A 17468-nucleotide genomic window follows, 5' to 3' on the forward strand; every position below is an offset into this window, starting at 1 on the left:
AATAAGGCGGGGCGTTTCTCGGTGCATCATGGGTATTCAAATGAGGCGGCAGCTCAAACAAACCTTCCAGCAGTCTTAGTGACTGGGGCGCGAGGTTGCTTCTTTGAAACAATGTTGTTTGCGTTAAGAAAAGAAAAGCTGAAGATTGTAACTCCCCCACCGCTTACCTACGGGGGTCCGCAACTTCCCCTTCTGCTGCAGCCACCAGAAGTTCCTGGCACACATTCTTTGGGCTGTGTTACAAGGTTAGGGGTAAGGCTTCGGGATGGAATCCGATTACTACTCTTTTTTCCAATCGTGGCGTGCTGAACCCATCGGCTTCACAAATACCAAGTTGCCTGATGCTGTTTCCTTTGAAAGCAAATATATCTTTTCCACAAATCCAATCTTTCTAATTAAACCACCTTTCCAAAGTTAGCGGTTAGAAACGTTTAAGCATGGAAAGGTTTGGTGATAGAGCTTGGGTTAGGGGCGGGTTAAGCTCATGGCTTTGAAGAGGCCCAGTTAGAGTTAGCGTCGGAGTACTGTTAATGGTTTACGGTTGACAGTTTAGGGTTAGGTAAGGCTTAGAATCCTTCCCCATTGTGGCGTGTTTAGCCCATCCTTTTCACAAACACCAAAAAAGCCTGATTTCCTTCAATTTCTTTTTGTCTTAAGCAGCATCGCCAGTGCCAACATTTTGCACCTAAGATTATAAAAAGTACCTAACAAAATTGTTTTTGTATTAAAACTGCGGCGGGAAGAAAACGCACAAAATCTCGGACAGTTCACCATACGGCCTTGCGACGAACGAGCAAAAGGCTCACTAACGGCAGCGCACGGACGACCGGACTCCCCAGCACCGCCACAAAGAAGGAGCGCAGCACGGCATCGGAGCGGCAAAAGTCAATCCAAACACGGCAGACTAGACACTTTGCCAAAAATGAAGTCTGCAACCTGATCTTTCCACACGCATAGAGCTTCCCAACTCGTGTCGGAAAGCTTTTAAACAAATAGCAAAAAAGCTATGATCACTGAACGTACAGAGGGCGCATTAGTCCTTTCCATGCTGAAAACCGGCCCCTTAAGCGTGTGGTGAGTACTTTTTCCAGATGTTTCACTATTGATATTTGAGGAAATGAATAATACAACTGCACATGTGAGGAACAGAGATCTCAATGTTAAACATTTAAGGACAGTTGTTTTTTTTTTTTGGTTTGTTTATTATCATAAAGAACAATTGGGAATATGCTTGAAAGCATATGTACAGGCTTATTTGCATACAGTCTGGAGGGCGTGGTCTAACTCTGCCTCATTAAAGCATTTCTACAACCCCAAACAGTACATAGCATGACACAGGCAGGATATTTTGCGCTTCTGGATGCGACGCAGCCCTTAGCCAGGACGAAGCTTGCGACTAAAGCAAGCAATCTTTTTGATCTATCGTTAACAACAGCAAAGAAGCCCAGCAAACGCCAGGCATCAAAAAATTGATTAAGACTCATGGTCGTTCCTCCCCACAGAAATCTTTAGTAAAAGGCGAAAGATTTATTCGGTCTGAAGAGAAACCAGAGTATACCCAAGCATGCCGCAGGGCAACGGCCCGGCCACAGGCAGTGCTCCTCGAGGTTAAGGTGTGTTTAATTAATCCCACCCAGCTCTTGCCTGATCATTGGAACCTTTAACACATGCAAAACACAATTGCAAAGGGATTGGAACTATTTAATATTGGGCTGTTTTAAAGTCTTATTAAACTAACAATAAGGCGGGGCGTTTCTCGGTGCATCATGGGTATTCAAATGAGGCGGCAGCTCAAACAAACCTTCCAGCAGTCTTAGTGACTGGGGCGCGAGGTTGCTTCTTTGAAACAATGTTGTTTGCGTTAAGAAAAGAAAAGCTGAAGATTGTAACTCCCCCACCGCTTACCTACGGGGGTCCGCAACTTCCCCTTCTGCTGCAGCCACCAGAAGTTCCTGGCACACATTCTTTGGGCTGTGTTACAAGGTTAGGGGTAAGGCTTCGGGATGGAATCTGATTACTACTCTTTTTTCCAATCGTGGCGTGCTGAACCCATCGGCTTCACAAATACCAAGTTGCCTGATGCTGTTTCCTTTGAAAGCAAATATATCTTTTCCACAAATCCAATCTTTCTAATTAAACCACCTTTCCAAAGTTAGCGGTTAGAAACGTTTAAGCATGGAAAGGTTTGGTGATAGAGCTTGGGTTAGGGGCGGGTTAAGCTCATGGCTTTGAAGAGGCCCAGTTACAGTTAGCGTCGGAGTACTGTTAATGGTTTACGGTTGACAGTTTAGGGTTAGGTAAGGCTTAGAATCCTTCCCCATTGTGGCGTGTTTAGCCCATCCTTTTCACAAACACCAAAAAAGCCTGATTTCCTTCAATTTCTTTTTGTCTTAAGCAGCATCGCCAGTGCCAACATTTTGCACCTAAGATTATAAAAAGTACCTAACAAAATTGTTTTTGTATTAAAACTGCGGCGGGAAGAAAACGCACAAAATCTCGGACAGTTCACCATACGGCCTTGCGACGAACGAGCAAAAGGCTCACTAACGGCAGCGCACGGACGACCGGACTCCCCAGCACCGCCACAAAGAAGGAGCGCAGCACGGCATCGGAGCGGCAAAAGTCAATCCAAACACGGCAGACTAGACACTTTGCCAAAAATGAAGTCTGCAACCTGATCTTTCCACACGCATAGAGCTTCCCAACTCGTGTCGGAAAGCTTTTAAACAAATAGCAAAAAAGCTATGATCACTGAACGTACAGAGGGCGCATTAGTCCTTTCCATGCTGAAAACCGGCCCCTTAAGCGTGTGGTGAGTACTTTTTCCAGATGTTTCACTATTGATATTTGAGGAAATGAATAATACAACTGCACATGTGAGGAACAGAGATCTCAATGTTAAACATTTAAGGACAGTTGTTTTTTTTTTTTGGTTTGTTTATTATCATAAAGAACAATTGGGAATATGCTTGAAAGCATATGTACAGGCTTATTTGCATACAGTCTGGAGGGCGTGGTCTAACTCTGCCTCGTTAAAGCATTTCTACAACCCCAAACAGTACATAGCATGACACAGGCAGGATATTTTGCGCTTCTGGATGCGACGCAGCCCTTAGCCAGGACGAAGCTTGTGACTAAAACAAGCAATCTTTTTGATCTATCGTTAACAACAGCAAAGAAGCCCAGCAAACGCCAGGCATCAAAAAATTGATTAAGACTCATGGTCGTTCCTCCCCACGGAAATCTTTAGTAAAAGGCGAAAGTTTTATTCAGTCTGAAGAGAAACCAGAGTATACCCAAGCATGCCGCAGGGCAACGGCCCGGCCACAGGCAGTGCTCCTCGAGGTTAAGGTGTGTTTAATTAATCCCACCCAGCTCTTGCCTGATCATTGGAACCTTTAACACATGCAAAACACAATTGCAAAGGGATTGGAACTATTTAATATTGGGCTGTTTTAAAGTCTTATTAAACTAACAATAAGGCGGGGCGTTTCTCGGTGCATCATGGGTATTCAAATGAGGCGGCAGCTCAAACAAACCTTCCAGCAGTCTTAGTGACTGGGGCGCGAGGTTGCTTCTTTGAAACAATGTTGTTTGCGTTAAGAAAAGAAAAGCTGAAGATTGTAACTCCCCCACCGCTTACCTACGGGGGTCCGCAACTTCCCCTTCTGCTGCAGCCACCAGAAGTTCCTGGCACACATTCTTTGGGCTGTGTTACAAGGTTAGGGGTAAGGCTTCGGGATGGAATCTGATTACTACTCTTTTTTCCAATCGTGGCGTGCTGAACCCATCGGCTTCACAAATACCAAGTTGCCTGATGCTGTTTCCTTTGAAAGCAAATATATCTTTTCCACAAATCCAATCTTTCTAATTAAACCACCTTTCCAAAGTTAGCGGTTAGAAACGTTTAAGCATGGAAAGGTTTGGTGATAGAGCTTGGGTTAGGGGCGGGTTAAGCTCATGGCTTTGAAGAGGCCCAGTTACAGTTAGCGTCGGAGTACTGTTAATGGTTTACGGTTGACAGTTTAGGGTTAGGTAAGGCTTAGAATCCTTCCCCATTGTGGCGTGTTTAGCCCATCCTTTTCACAAACACCAAAAAAGCCTGATTTCCTTCAATTTCTTTTTGTCTTAAGCAGCATCGCCAGTGCCAACATTTTGCACCTAAGATTATAAAAAGTACCTAACAAAATTGTTTTTGTATTAAAACTGCGGCGGGAAGAAAACGCACAAAATCTCGGACAGTTCACCATACGGCCTTGCGACGAACAAGCAAAAGGCTCACTAACGGCAGCGCACGGACGACCGGACTCTCCAGCACCGCCACAAAGAAGGAGCGCAGCACGGCATCGGAGCGGCAAAAGTCAATCCAAACACGGCAGACTAGACACTTTGCCAAAAATGAAGTCTGCAACCTGATCTTTCCACACGCATAGAGCTTCCCAACTCGTGTCGGAAAGCTTTTAAACAAATAGCAAAAAAGCTATGATCACTGAACGTACAGAGGGCGCATTAGTCCTTTCCATGCTGAAAACCGGCCCCTTAAGCGTGTGGTGAGTACTTTTTCCAGATGTTTCACTATTGATATTTGAGGAAATGAATAATACAACTGCACATGTGAGGAACAGAGATCTCAATGTTAAACATTTAAGGACAGTTGTTTTTTTTTTTTTGGTTTGTTTATTATCATAAAGAACAATTGGGAATATGCTTGAAAGCATATGTACAGGCTTATTTGCATACAGTCTGGAGGGCGTGGTCTAACTCTGCCTCATTAAAGCATTTCTACAACCCCAAACAGTACATAGCATGACACAGGCAGGATATTTTGCGCTTCTGGATGCGACGCAGCCCTTAGCCAGGACGAAGCTTGTGACTAAAGCAAGCAATCTTTTTGATCTATCGTTAACAACAGCAAAGAAGCCCAGCAAACGCCAGGCATCAAAAAATTGATTAAGACTCATGGTCGTTCCTCCCCACGGAAATCTTTAGTAAAAGGCGAAAGATTTATTCGGTCTGAAGAGAAACCAGAGTATACCCAAGCATGCCGCAGGGCAACGGCCCGGCCACAGGCAGTGCTCCTCGAGGTTAAGGTGTGTTTAATTAATCCCACCCAGCTCTTGCCTGATCATTGGAACCTTTAACACATGCAAAACACAATTGCAAAGGGATTGGAACTATTTAATATTGGGCTGTTTTAAAGTCTTATTAAACTAACAATAAGGCGGGGCGTTTCTCGGTGCATCATGGGTATTCAAATGAGGCGGCAGCTCAAACAAACCTTCCAGCAGTCTTAGTGACTGGGGCGCGAGGTTGCTTCTTTGAAACAATGTTGTTTGCGTTAAGAAAAGAAAAGCTGAAGATTGTAACTCCCCCACCGCTTACCTACGGGGGTCCGCAACTTCCCCTTCTGCTGCAGCCACCAGAAGTTCCTGGCACACATTCTTTGGGCTGTGTTACAAGGTTAGGGGTAAGGCTTCGGGATGGAATCTGATTACTACTCTTTTTTCCAATCGTGGCGTGCTGAACCCATCGGCTTCACAAATACCAAGTTGCCTGATGCTGTTTCCTTTGAAAGCAAATATATCTTTTCCACAAATCCAATCTTTCTAATTAAACCACCTTTCCAAAGTTAGCGGTTAGAAACGTTTAAGCATGGAAAGGTTTGGTGATAGAGCTTGGGTTAGGGGCGGGTTAAGCTCATGGCTTTGAAGAGGCCCAGTTACAGTTAGCGTCGGAGTACTGTTAATGGTTTACGGTTGACAGTTTAGGGTTAGGTAAGGCTTAGAATCCTTCCCCATTGTGGCGTGTTTAGCCCATCCTTTTCACAAACACCAAAAAAGCCTGATTTCCTTCAATTTCTTTTTGTCTTAAGCAGCATCGCCAGTGCCAACATTTTGCACCTAAGATTATAAAAAGTACCTAACAAAATTGTTTTTGTATTAAAACTGCGGCGGGAAGAAAACGCACAAAATCTCGGACAGTTCACCATACGGCCTTGCGACGAACGAGCAAAAGGCTCACTAACGGCAGCGCACGGACGACCGGACTCCCCAGCACCGCCACAAAGAAGGAGCGCAGCACGGCATCGGAGCGGCAAAAGTCAATCCAAACACGGCAGACTAGACACTTTGCCAAAAATGAAGTCTGCAACCTGATCTTTCCACACGCATAGAGCTTCCCAACTCGAGTCGGAAAGCTTTTAAACAAATAGCAAAAAAGCTATGATCACTGAACGTACAGAGGGCGCATTAGTCCTTTCCATGCTGAAAACCGGCCCCTTAAGCGTGTGGTGAGTACTTTTTCCAGATGTTTCACTATTGATATTTGAGGAAATGAATAATACAACTGCACATGTGAGGAACAGAGATCTCAATGTTAAACATTTAAGGACAGTTGTTTTTTTTTTTTGGTTTGTTTATTATCATAAAGAACAATTGGGAATATGCTTGAAAGCATATGTACAGGCTTATTTGCATACAGTCTGGAGGGCGTGGTCTAACTCTGCCTCGTTAAAGCATTTCTACAACCCCAAACAGTACATAGCATGACGCAGGCAGGATATTTTGCGCTTCTGGATGCGAAGCAGCCCTTAGCCAGGACGAAGCTTGCAACTAAAGCAAGCAATCTTTTTGATCTATCGTTAACAACAGCAAAGAAGCCCAGCAAACGCCAGGCATCAAAAAATTGATTAAGACTCATGGTCGTTCCTCCCCACGGAAATCTTTAGTAAAAGGCGAAAGATTTATTCTGTCTGAAGAGAAACCAGAGTATACCCAAGCATGCCGCAGGGCAACGGCCCGGCCACAGGCAGTGCTCCTCGAGGTTAAGGTGTGTTTAATTAATCCCACCCAGCTCTTGCCTGATCATTGGAACCTTTAACACATGCAAAACACAATTGCAAAGGGATTGGAACTATTTAATATTGGGCTGTTTTAAAGTCTTATTAAACTAACAATAAGGCGGGGCGTTTCTCGGTGCATCATGGGTATTCAAATGAGGCGGCAGCTCAAACAAACCTTCCAGCAGTCTTAGTGACTGGGGCGCGAGGTTGCTTCTTTGAAACAATGTTGTTTGCGTTAAGAAAAGAAAAGCTGAAGATTGTAACTCCCCCACCGCTTACCTACGGGGGTCCGCAACTTCCCCTTCTGCTGCAGCCACCAGAAGTTCCTGGCACACATTCTTTGGGCTGTGTTACAAGGTTAGGGGTAAGGCTTCGGGATGGAATCTGATTACTACTCTTTTTTCCAATCGTGGCGTGCTGAACCCATCGGCTTCACAAATACCAAGTTGCCTGATGCTGTTTCCTTTGAAAGCAAATATATCTTTTCCACAAATCCAATCTTTCTAATTAAACCACCTTTCCAAAGTTAGCGGTTAGAAACGTTTAAGCATGGAAAGGTTTGGTGATAGAGCTTGGGTTAGGGGCGGGTTAAGCTCATGGCTTTGAAGAGGCCCAGTTACAGTTAGCGTCGGAGTACTGTTAATGGTTTACGGTTGACAGTTTAGGGTTAGGTAAGGCTTAGAATCCTTCCCCATTGTGGCGTGTTTAGCCCATCCTTTTCACAAACACCAAAAAAGCCTGATTTCCTTCAATTTCTTTTTGTCTTAAGCAGCATCGCCAGTGCCAACATTTTGCACCTAAGATTATAAAAAGTACCTAACAAAATTGTTTTTGTATTAAAACTGCGGCGGGAAGAAAACGCACAAAATCTCGGACAGTTCACCATACGGCCTTGCGACGAACGAGCAAAAGGCTCACTAACGGCAGCGCACGGACGACCGGACTCCCCAGCACCGCCACAAAGAAGGAGCGCAGCACGGCATCGGAGCGGCAAAAGTCAATCCAAACACGGCAGACTAGACACTTTGCCAAAAATGAAGTCTGCAACCTGATCTTTCCACACGCATAGAGCTTCCCAACTCGTGTCGGAAAGCTTTTAAACAAATAGCAAAAAAGCTATGATCACTGAACGTACAGAGGGCGCATTAGTCCTTTCCATGCTGAAAACCGGCCCCTTAAGCGTGTGGTGAGTACTTTTTCCAGATGTTTCACTATTGATATTTGAGGAAATGAATAATACAACTGCACATGTGAGGAACAGAGATCTCAATGTTAAACATTTAAGGACAGTTGTTTTTTTTTTTTTGGTTTGTTTATTATCATAAAGAACAATTGGGAATATGCTTGAAAGCATATGTACAGGCTTATTTGCATACAGTCTGGAGGGCGTGGTCTAACTCTGCCTCATTAAAGCATTTCTACAACCCCAAACAGTACATAGCATGACACAGGCAGGATATTTTGCGCTTCTGGATGCGACGCAGCCCTTAGCCAGGACGAAGCTTGCGACTAAAGCAAGCAATCTTTTTGATCTATCGTTAACAACAGCAAAGAAGCCCAGCAAACGCCAGGCATCAAAAAATTGATTAAGACTCATGGTCGTTCCTCCCCACGGAAATCTTTAGTAAAAGGCGAAAGATTTATTCGGTCTGAAGAGAAACCAGAGTATACCCAAGCATGCCGCAGGGCAACGGCCCGGCCACAGGCAGTGCTCCTCGAGGTTAAGGTGTGTTTAATTAATCCCACCCAGCTCTTGCCTGATCATTGGAACCTTTAACACATGCAAAACACAATTGCAAAGGGATTGGAACTATTTAATATTGGGCTGTTTTAAAGTCTTATTAAACTAACAATAAGGCGGGGCGTTTCTCGGTGCATCATGGGTATTCAAATGAGGCGGCAGCTCAAACAAACCTTCCAGCAGTCTTAGTGACTGGGGCGCGAGGTTGCTTCTTTGAAACAATGTTGTTTGCGTTAAGAAAAGAAAAGCTGAAGATTGTAACTCCCCCACCGCTTACCTACGGGGGTCCGCAACTTCCCCTTCTGCTGCAGCCACCAGAAGTTCCTGGCACACATTCTTTGGGCTGTGTTACAAGGTTAGGGGTAAGGCTTCGGGATGGAATCTGATTACTACTCTTTTTTCCAATCGTGGCGTGCTGAACCCATCGGCTTCACAAATACCAAGTTGCCTGATGCTGTTTCCTTTGAAAGCAAATATATCTTTTCCACAAATCCAATCTTTCTAATTAAACCACCTTTCCAAAGTTAGCGGTTAGAAACGTTTAAGCATGGAAAGGTTTGGTGATAGAGCTTGGGTTAGGGGCGGGTTAAGCTCATGGCTTTGAAGAGGCCCAGTTACAGTTAGCGTCGGAGTACTGTTAATGGTTTACGGTTGACAGTTTAGGGTTAGGTAAGGCTTAGAATCCTTCCCCATTGTGGCGTGTTTAGCCCATCCTTTTCACAAACACCAAAAAAGCCTGATTTCCTTCAATTTCTTTTTGTCTTAAGCAGCATCGCCAGTGCCAACATTTTGCACCTAAGATTATAAAAAGTACCTAACAAAATTGTTTTTGTATTAAAACTGCGGCGGGAAGAAAACGCACAAAATCTCGGACAGTTCACCATACGGCCTTGCGACGAACGAGCAAAAGGCTCACTAACGGCAGCGCACGGACGACCGGACTCCCCAGCACCGCCACAAAGAAGGAGCGCAGCACGGCATCGGAGCGGCAAAAGTCAATCCAAACACGGCAGACTAGACACTTTGCCAAAAATGAAGTCTGCAACCTGATCTTTCCACACGCATAGAGCTTCCCAACTCGAGTCGGAAAGCTTTTAAACAAATAGCAAAAAAGCTATGATCACTGAACGTACAGAGGGCGCATTAGTCCTTTCCATGCTGAAAACCGGCCCCTTAAGCGTGTGGTGAGTACTTTTTCCAGATGTTTCACTATTGATATTTGAGGAAATGAATAATACAACTGCACATGTGAGGAACAGAGATCTCAATGTTAAACATTTAAGGACAGTTGTTTTTTTTTTTTTGGTTTGTTTATTATCATAAAGAACAATTGGGAATATGCTTGAAAGCATATGTACAGGCTTATTTGCATACAGTCTGGAGGGCGTGGTCTAACTCTGCCTCGTTAAAGCATTTCTACAACCCCAAACAGTACATAGCATGACGCAGGCAGGATATTTTGCGCTTCTGGATGCGAAGCAGCCCTTAGCCAGGACGAAGCTTGCAACTAAAGCAAGCAATCTTTTTGATCTATCGTTAACAACAGCAAAGAAGCCCAGCAAACGCCAGGCATCAAAAAATTGATTAAGACTCATGGTCGTTCCTCCCCACGGAAATCTTTAGTAAAAGGCGAAAGATTTATTCGGTCTGAAGAGAAACCAGAGTATACCCAAGCATGCCGCAGGGCAACGGCCCGGCCACAGGCAGTGCTCCTCGAGGTTAAGGTGTGTTTAATTAATCCCACCCAGCTCTTGCCTGATCATTGGAACCTTTAACACATGCAAAACACAATTGCAAAGGGATTGGAACTATTTAATATTGGGCTGTTTTAAAGTCTTATTAAACTAACAATAAGGCGGGGCGTTTCTCGGTGCATCATGGGTATTCAAATGAGGCGGCAGCTCAAACAAACCTTCCAGCAGTCTTAGTGACTGGGGCGCGAGGTTGCTTCTTTGAAACAATGTTGTTTGCGTTAAGAAAAGAAAAGCTGAAGATTGTAACTCCCCCACCGCTTACCTACGGGGGTCCGCAACTTCCCCTTCTGCTGCAGCCACCAGAAGTTCCTGGCACACATTCTTTGGGCTGTGTTACAAGGTTAGGGGTAAGGCTTCGGGATGGAATCTGATTACTACTCTTTTTTCCAATCGTGGCGTGCTGAACCCATCGGCTTCACAAATACCAAGTTGCCTGATGCTGTTTCCTTTGAAAGCAAATATATCTTTTCCACAAATCCAATCTTTCTAATTAAACCACCTTTCCAAAGTTAGCGGTTAGAAACGTTTAAGCATGGAAAGGTTTGGTGATAGAGCTTGGGTTAGGGGCGGGTTAAGCTCATGGCTTTGAAGAGGCCCAGTTACAGTTAGCGTCGGAGTACTGTTAATGGTTTACGGTTGACAGTTTAGGGTTAGGTAAGGCTTAGAATCCTTCCCCATTGTGGCGTGTTTAGCCCATCCTTTTCACAAACACCAAAAAAGCCTGATTTCCTTCAATTTCTTTTTGTCTTAAGCAGCATCGCCAGTGCCAACATTTTGCACCTAAGATTATAAAAAGTACCTAACAAAATTGTTTTTGTATTAAAACTGCGGCGGGAAGAAAACGCACAAAATCTCGGACAGTTCACCATACGGCCTTGCGACGAACGAGCAAAAGGCTCACTAACGGCAGCGCACGGACGACCGGACTCCCCAGCACCGCCACAAAGAAGGAGCGCAGCACGGCATCGGAGCGGCAAAAGTCAATCCAAACACGGCAGACTAGACACTTTGCCAAAAATGAAGTCTGCAACCTGATCTTTCCACACGCATAGAGCTTCCCAACTCGAGTCGGAAAGCTTTTAAACAAATAGCAAAAAAGCTATGATCACTGAACGTACAGAGGGCGCATTAGTCCTTTCCATGCTGAAAACCGGCCCCTTAAGCGTGTGGTGAGTACTTTTTCCAGATGTTTCACTATTGATATTTGAGGAAATGAATAATACAACTGCACATGTGAGGAACAGAGATCTCAATGTTAAACATTTAAGGACAGTTGTTTTTTTTTTTTGGTTTGTTTATTATCATAAAGAACAATTGGGAATATGCTTGAAAGCATATGTACAGGCTTATTTGCATACAGTCTGGAGGGCGTGGTCTAACTCTGCCTCGTTAAAGCATTTCTACAACCCCAAACAGTACATAGCATGACGCAGGCAGGATATTTTGCGCTTCTGGATGCGAAGCAGCCCTTAGCCAGGACGAAGCTTGCAACTAAAGCAAGCAATCTTTTTGATCTATCGTTAACAACAGCAAAGAAGCCCAGCAAACGCCAGGCATCAAAAAATTGATTAAGACTCATGGTCGTTCCTCCCCACGGAAATCTTTAATAAAAGGCGAAAGATTTATTCGGTCTGAAGAGAAACCAGAGTATACCCAAGCATGCCGCAGGGCAACGGCCCGGCCACAGGCAGTGCTCCTCGAGGTTAAGGTGTGTTTAATTAATCCCACCCAGCTCTTGCCTGATCATTGGAACCTTTAACACATGCAAAACACAATTGCAAAGGGATTGGAACTATTTAATATTGGGCTGTTTTAAAGTCTTATTAAACTAACAATAAGGCGGGGCGTTTCTCGGTGCATCATGGGTATTCAAATGAGGCGGCAGCTCAAACAAACCTTCCAGCAGTCTTAGTGACTGGGGCGCGAGGTTGCTTCTTTGAAACAATGTTGTTTGCGTTAAGAAAAGAAAAGCTGAAGATTGTAACTCCCCCACCGCTTACCTACGGGGGTCCGCAACTTCCCCTTCTGCTGCAGCCACCAGAAGTTCCTGGCACACATTCTTTGGGCTGTGTTACAAGGTTAGGGGTAAGGCTTCGGGATGGAATCTGATTACTACTCTTTTTTCCAATCGTGGCGTGCTGAACCCATCGGCTTCACAAATACCAAGTTGCCTGATGCTGTTTCCTTTGAAAGCAAATATATCTTTTCCACAAATCCAATCTTTCTAATTAAACCACCTTTCCAAAGTTAGCGGTTAGAAACGTTTAAGCATGGAAAGGTTTGGTGATAGAGCTTGGGTTAGGGGCGGGTTAAGCTCATGGCTTTGAAGAGGCCCAGTTACAGTTAGCGTCGGAGTACTGTTAATGGTTTACGGTTGACAGTTTAGGGTTAGGTAAGGCTTAGAATCCTTCCCCATTGTGGCGTGTTTAGCCCATCCTTTTCACAAACACCAAAAAAGCCTGATTTCCTTCAATTTCTTTTTGTCTTAAGCAGCATCGCCAGTGCCAACATTTTGCACCTAAGATTATAAAAAGTACCTAACAAAATTGTTTTTGTATTAAAACTGCGGCGGGAAGAAAACGCACAAAATCTCGGACAGTTCACCATACGGCCTTGCGACGAACGAGCAAAAGGCTCACTAACGGCAGCGCACGGACGACCGGACTCCCCAGCACCGCCACAAAGAAGGAGCGCAGCACGGCATCGGAGCGGCAAAAGTCAATCCAAACACGGCAGACTAGACACTTTGCCAAAAATGAAGTCTGCAACCTGATCTTTCCACACGCATAGAGCTTCCCAACTCGTGTCGGAAAGCTTTTAAACAAATAGCAAAAAAGCTATGATCACTGAACGTACAGAGGGCGCATTAGTCCTTTCCATGCTGAAAACCGGCCCCTTAAGCGTGTGGTGAGTACTTTTTCCAGATGTTTCACTATTGATATTTGAGGAAATGAATAATACAACTGCACATGTGAGGAACAGAGATCTCAATGTTAAACATTTAAGGACAGTTGTTTTTTTTTTTTTGGTTTGTTTATTATCATAAAGAACAATTGGGAATATGCTTGAAAGCATATGTACAGGCTTATTTGCATACAGTCTGGAGGGCGTGGTCTAACTCTGCCTCGTTAAAGCATTTCTACAACCCCAAACAGTACATAGCATGACACAGGCAGGATATTTTGCGCTTCTGGATGCGACGCAGCCCTTAGCCAGGACGAAGCTTGCGACTAAAGCAAGCAATCTTTTCGATCTATCGTTAACAACAGCAAAGAAGCCCAGCAAACGCCAGGCATCAAAAAATTGATTAAGACTCATGGTCGTTCCTCCCCACGGAAATCTTTAGTAAAAGGCGAAAGATTTATTCAGTCTGAAGAGAAACCAGAGTATACCCAAGCATGCCGCAGGGCAACGGCCCGGCCACAGGCAGTGCTCCTCGAGGTTAAGGTGTGTTTAATTAATCCCACCCAGCTCTTGCCTGATCATTGGAACCTTTAACACATGCAAAACACAATTGCAAAGGGATTGGAACTATTTAATATTGGGCTGTTTTAAAGTCTTATTAAACTAACAATAAGGCGGGGCGTTTCTCGGTGCATCATGGGTATTCAAATGAGGCGGCAGCTCAAACAAACCTTCCAGCAGTCTTAGTGACTGGGGCGCGAGGTTGCTTCTTTGAAACAATGTTGTTTGCGTTAAGAAAAGAAAAGCTGAAGATTGTAACTCCCCCACCGCTTACCTACGGGGGTCCGCAACTTCCCCTTCTGCTGCAGCCACCAGAAGTTCCTGGCACACATTCTTTGGGCTGTGTTACAAGGTTAGGGGTAAGGCTTCGGGATGGAATCTGATTACTACTCTTTTTTCCAATCGTGGCGTGCTGAACCCATCGGCTTCACAAATACCAAGTTGCCTGATGCTGTTTCCTTTGAAAGCAAATATATCTTTTCCACAAATCCAATCTTTCTAATTAAACCACCTTTCCAAAGTTAGCGGTTAGAAACGTTTAAGCATGGAAAGGTTTGGTGATAGAGCTTGGGTTAGGGGCGGGTTAAGCTCATGGCTTTGAAGAGGCCCAGTTACAGTTAGCGTCGGAGTACTGTTAATGGTTTACGGTTGACAGTTTAGGGTTAGGTAAGGCTTAGAATCCTTCCCCATTGTGGCGTGTTTAGCCCATCCTTTTCACAAACACCAAAAAAGCCTGATTTCCTTCAATTTCTTTTTGTCTTAAGCAGCATCGCCAGTGCCAACATTTTGCACCTAAGATTATAAAAAGTACCTAACAAAATTGTTTTTGTATTAAAACTGCGGCGGGAAGAAAACGCACAAAATCTCGGACAGTTCACCATACGGCCTTGCGACGAACGAGCAAAAGGCTCACTAACGGCAGCGCACGGACGACCGGACTCCCCAGCACCGCCACAAAGAAGGAGCGCAGCACGGCATCGGAGCGGCAAAAGTCAATCCAAACACGGCAGACTAGACACTTTGCCAAAAATGAAGTCTGCAACCTGATCTTTCCACACGCATAGAGCTTCCCAACTCGTGTCGGAAAGCTTTCAAACAAATAGCAAAAAAGCTATGATCACTGAACGTACAGAGGGCGCATTAGTCCTTTCCATGCTGAAAACCGGCCCCTTAAGCGTGTGGTGAGTACTTTTTCCAGATGTTTCACTATTGATATTTGAGGAAATGAATAATACAACTGCACATGTGAGGAACAGAGATCTCAATGTTAAACATTTAAGGACAGTTGTTTTTTTTTTTTTGGTTTGTTTATTATCATAAAGAACAATTGGGAATATGCTTGAAAGCATATGTACAGGCTTATTTGCATACAGTCTGGAGGGCGTGGTCTAACTCTGCCTCATTAAAGCATTTCTACAACCCCAAACAGTACATAGCATGACACAGGCAGGATATTTTGCGCTTCTGGATGCGACGCAGCCCTTAGCCAGGACGAAACTTGCGACTAAAGCAAGCAATCTTTTTGATCTATCATTAACAACAGCAAAGAAGCCCAGCAAACGCCAGGCATCAAAAAATTGATTAAGACTCATGGTCGTTCCTCCCCACGGAAATCTTTAGTAAAAGGCGAAAGATTTATTCGGTCTGAAGAGAAACCAGAGTATACCCAAGCATGCCGCAGGGCAACGGCCCGGCCACAGGCAGTGCTCCTCGAGGTTAAGGTGTGTTTAATTAATCCCACCCAGCTCTTGCCTGATCATTGGAACCTTTAACACATGCAAAACACAATTGCAAAGGGATTGGAACTATTTAATATTGGGCTGTTTTAAAGTCTTATTAAACTAACAATAAGGCGGGGCGTTTCTCGGTGCATCATGGGTATTCAAATGAGGCGGCAGCTCAAACAAACCTTCCAGCAGTCTTAGTGACTGGGGCGCGAGGTTGCTTCTTTGAAACAATGTTGTTTGCGTTAAGAAAAGAAAAGCTGAAGATTGTAACTCCCCCACCGCTTACCTACGGGGGTCCGCAACTTCCCCTTCTGCTGCAGCCACCAGAAGTTCCTGGCACACATTCTTTGGGCTGTGTTACAAGGTTAGGGGTAAGGCTTCGGGATGGAATCTGATTACTACTCTTTTTTCCAATCGTGGCGTGCTGAACCCATCGGCTTCACAAATACCAAGTTGCCTGATGCTGTTTCCTTTGAAAGCAAATATATCTTTTCCACAAATCCAATCTTTCTAATTAAACCACCTTTCCAAAGTTAGCGGTTAGAAACGTTTAAGCATGGAAAGGTTTGGTGATAGAGCTTGGGTTAGGGGCGGGTTAAGCTCATGGCTTTGAAGAGGCCCAGTTACAGTTAGCGTCGGAGTACTGTTAATGGTTTACGGTTGACAGTTTAGGGTTAGGTAAGGCTTAGAATCCTTCCCCATTGTGGCGTGTTTAGCCCATCCTTTTCACAAACACCAAAAAAGCCTGATTTCCTTCAATTTCTTTTTGTCTTAAGCAGCATCGCCAGTGCCAACATTTTGCACCTAAGATTATAAAAAGTACCTAACAAAATTGTTTTTGTATTAAAACTGCGGCGGGAAGAAAACGCACAAAATCTCGGACAGTTCACCATACGGCCTTGCGACGAACGAGCAAAAGGCTCACTAACGGCAGCGCACGGACGACCGGACTCCCCAGCACCGCCACAAAGAAGGAGCGCAGCACGGCATCGGAGCGGCAAAAGTCAATCCAAACACGGCAGACTAGACACTTTGCCAAAAATGAAGTCTGCAACCTGATCTTTCCACACGCATAGAGCTTCCCAACTCGTGTCGGAAAGCTTTTAAACAAATAGCAAAAAAGCTATGATCACTGAACGTACAGAGGGCGCATTAGTCCTTTCCATGCTGAAAACCGGCCCCTTAAGCGTGTGGTGAGTACTTTTTCCAGATGTTTCACTATTGATATTTGAGGAAATGAATAATACAACTGCACATGTAAGGAACAGAGATCTCAATGTTAAACATTTAAGGACCGGTGTTTTTTTTTTTGGTTTGTTTATTATCATAAAGAACAATTGGGAATATGCTTGAAAGCATATGTACAGGCTTATTTGCATACAGTCTGGAGGGCGTGGTCTAACTCTGCCTCGTTAAAGCATTTCTACAACCCCAAACAGTACATAGCATGACACAGGCAGGATATTTTGCGCTTCTGGATGCGAAGCAGCCCTTAGCCAGGACGAAGCTTGCAACTAAAGCAAGCAATCTTTTTGATCTATCGTTAACAACAGCAAAGAAGCCCAGCAAACGCCAGGCATCAAAAAATTGATTAAGACTCATGGTTGTTCCTCCCCACGGAAATCTTTAGTAAAAGGCGAAAGATTTATTCGGTCTGAAGAGAAACCAGAGTATACCCAAGCATGCCGCAGGGCAACGGCCCGGCCACAGGCAGTGCTCCTCGAGGTTAAGGTGTGTTTAATTAATCCCACCCAGCTCTTGCCTGATCATTGGAACCTTTAACACATGCAAAACACAATTGCAAAGGGATTGGAACTATTTAATATTGGGCTGTTTTAAAGTCTTATTAAACTAACAATAAGGCGGGGCGTTTCTCGGTGCATCATGGGTATTCAAATGAGGCGGCAGCTCAAACAAACCTTCCAGCAGTCTTAGTGACT

At 44.5% G+C, this 17468-nt stretch overlaps 10 non-coding genes across 10 annotated transcripts; all 10 read right to left on the reverse strand.

The window, feature by feature from the left end:
* Window positions 1–1441: 1441 nt before the first annotated feature.
* Window positions 1442–1556, reverse strand: LOC128488172 (U5 spliceosomal RNA). The gene has a single exon (XR_008353607.1). It is a non-coding gene; the product is annotated as a U5 spliceosomal RNA (small nuclear RNA).
* A 1623-nt stretch (window positions 1557–3179) lies between these two features.
* LOC128488248 (U5 spliceosomal RNA) lies at window positions 3180–3294 on the reverse strand. Its single transcript, XR_008353678.1, has one exon. It is a non-coding gene; the product is annotated as a U5 spliceosomal RNA (small nuclear RNA).
* Window positions 3295–4918: 1624 nt separating this feature from the next.
* On the reverse strand, window positions 4919–5033 carry LOC128487918 (U5 spliceosomal RNA). The gene has a single exon (XR_008353364.1). It is a non-coding gene; the product is annotated as a U5 spliceosomal RNA (small nuclear RNA).
* Window positions 5034–6656: 1623 nt separating this feature from the next.
* Window positions 6657–6771, reverse strand: LOC128488150 (U5 spliceosomal RNA). Its single transcript, XR_008353587.1, has one exon. It is a non-coding gene; the product is annotated as a U5 spliceosomal RNA (small nuclear RNA).
* Window positions 6772–8395: 1624 nt separating this feature from the next.
* LOC128487919 (U5 spliceosomal RNA) lies at window positions 8396–8510 on the reverse strand. Its single transcript, XR_008353365.1, has one exon. It is a non-coding gene; the product is annotated as a U5 spliceosomal RNA (small nuclear RNA).
* A 1624-nt stretch (window positions 8511–10134) lies between these two features.
* Window positions 10135–10249, reverse strand: LOC128487920 (U5 spliceosomal RNA). The gene has a single exon (XR_008353366.1). It is a non-coding gene; the product is annotated as a U5 spliceosomal RNA (small nuclear RNA).
* A 1623-nt stretch (window positions 10250–11872) lies between these two features.
* LOC128488199 (U5 spliceosomal RNA) lies at window positions 11873–11987 on the reverse strand. Its single transcript, XR_008353632.1, has one exon. It is a non-coding gene; the product is annotated as a U5 spliceosomal RNA (small nuclear RNA).
* Window positions 11988–13611: 1624 nt separating this feature from the next.
* Window positions 13612–13726, reverse strand: LOC128488125 (U5 spliceosomal RNA). Its single transcript, XR_008353562.1, has one exon. It is a non-coding gene; the product is annotated as a U5 spliceosomal RNA (small nuclear RNA).
* A 1624-nt stretch (window positions 13727–15350) lies between these two features.
* On the reverse strand, window positions 15351–15465 carry LOC128487921 (U5 spliceosomal RNA). The gene has a single exon (XR_008353367.1). It is a non-coding gene; the product is annotated as a U5 spliceosomal RNA (small nuclear RNA).
* A 1622-nt stretch (window positions 15466–17087) lies between these two features.
* Window positions 17088–17202, reverse strand: LOC128487861 (U5 spliceosomal RNA). Its single transcript, XR_008353310.1, has one exon. It is a non-coding gene; the product is annotated as a U5 spliceosomal RNA (small nuclear RNA).
* Window positions 17203–17468: the final 266 nt, after the last annotated feature.

The sequence above is a fragment of the Spea bombifrons genome, chromosome 3, assembly GCF_027358695.1.
Source record: "Spea bombifrons isolate aSpeBom1 chromosome 3, aSpeBom1.2.pri, whole genome shotgun sequence".
Lineage (NCBI taxonomy): Eukaryota > Metazoa > Chordata > Amphibia > Anura > Pelobatidae > Spea > Spea bombifrons.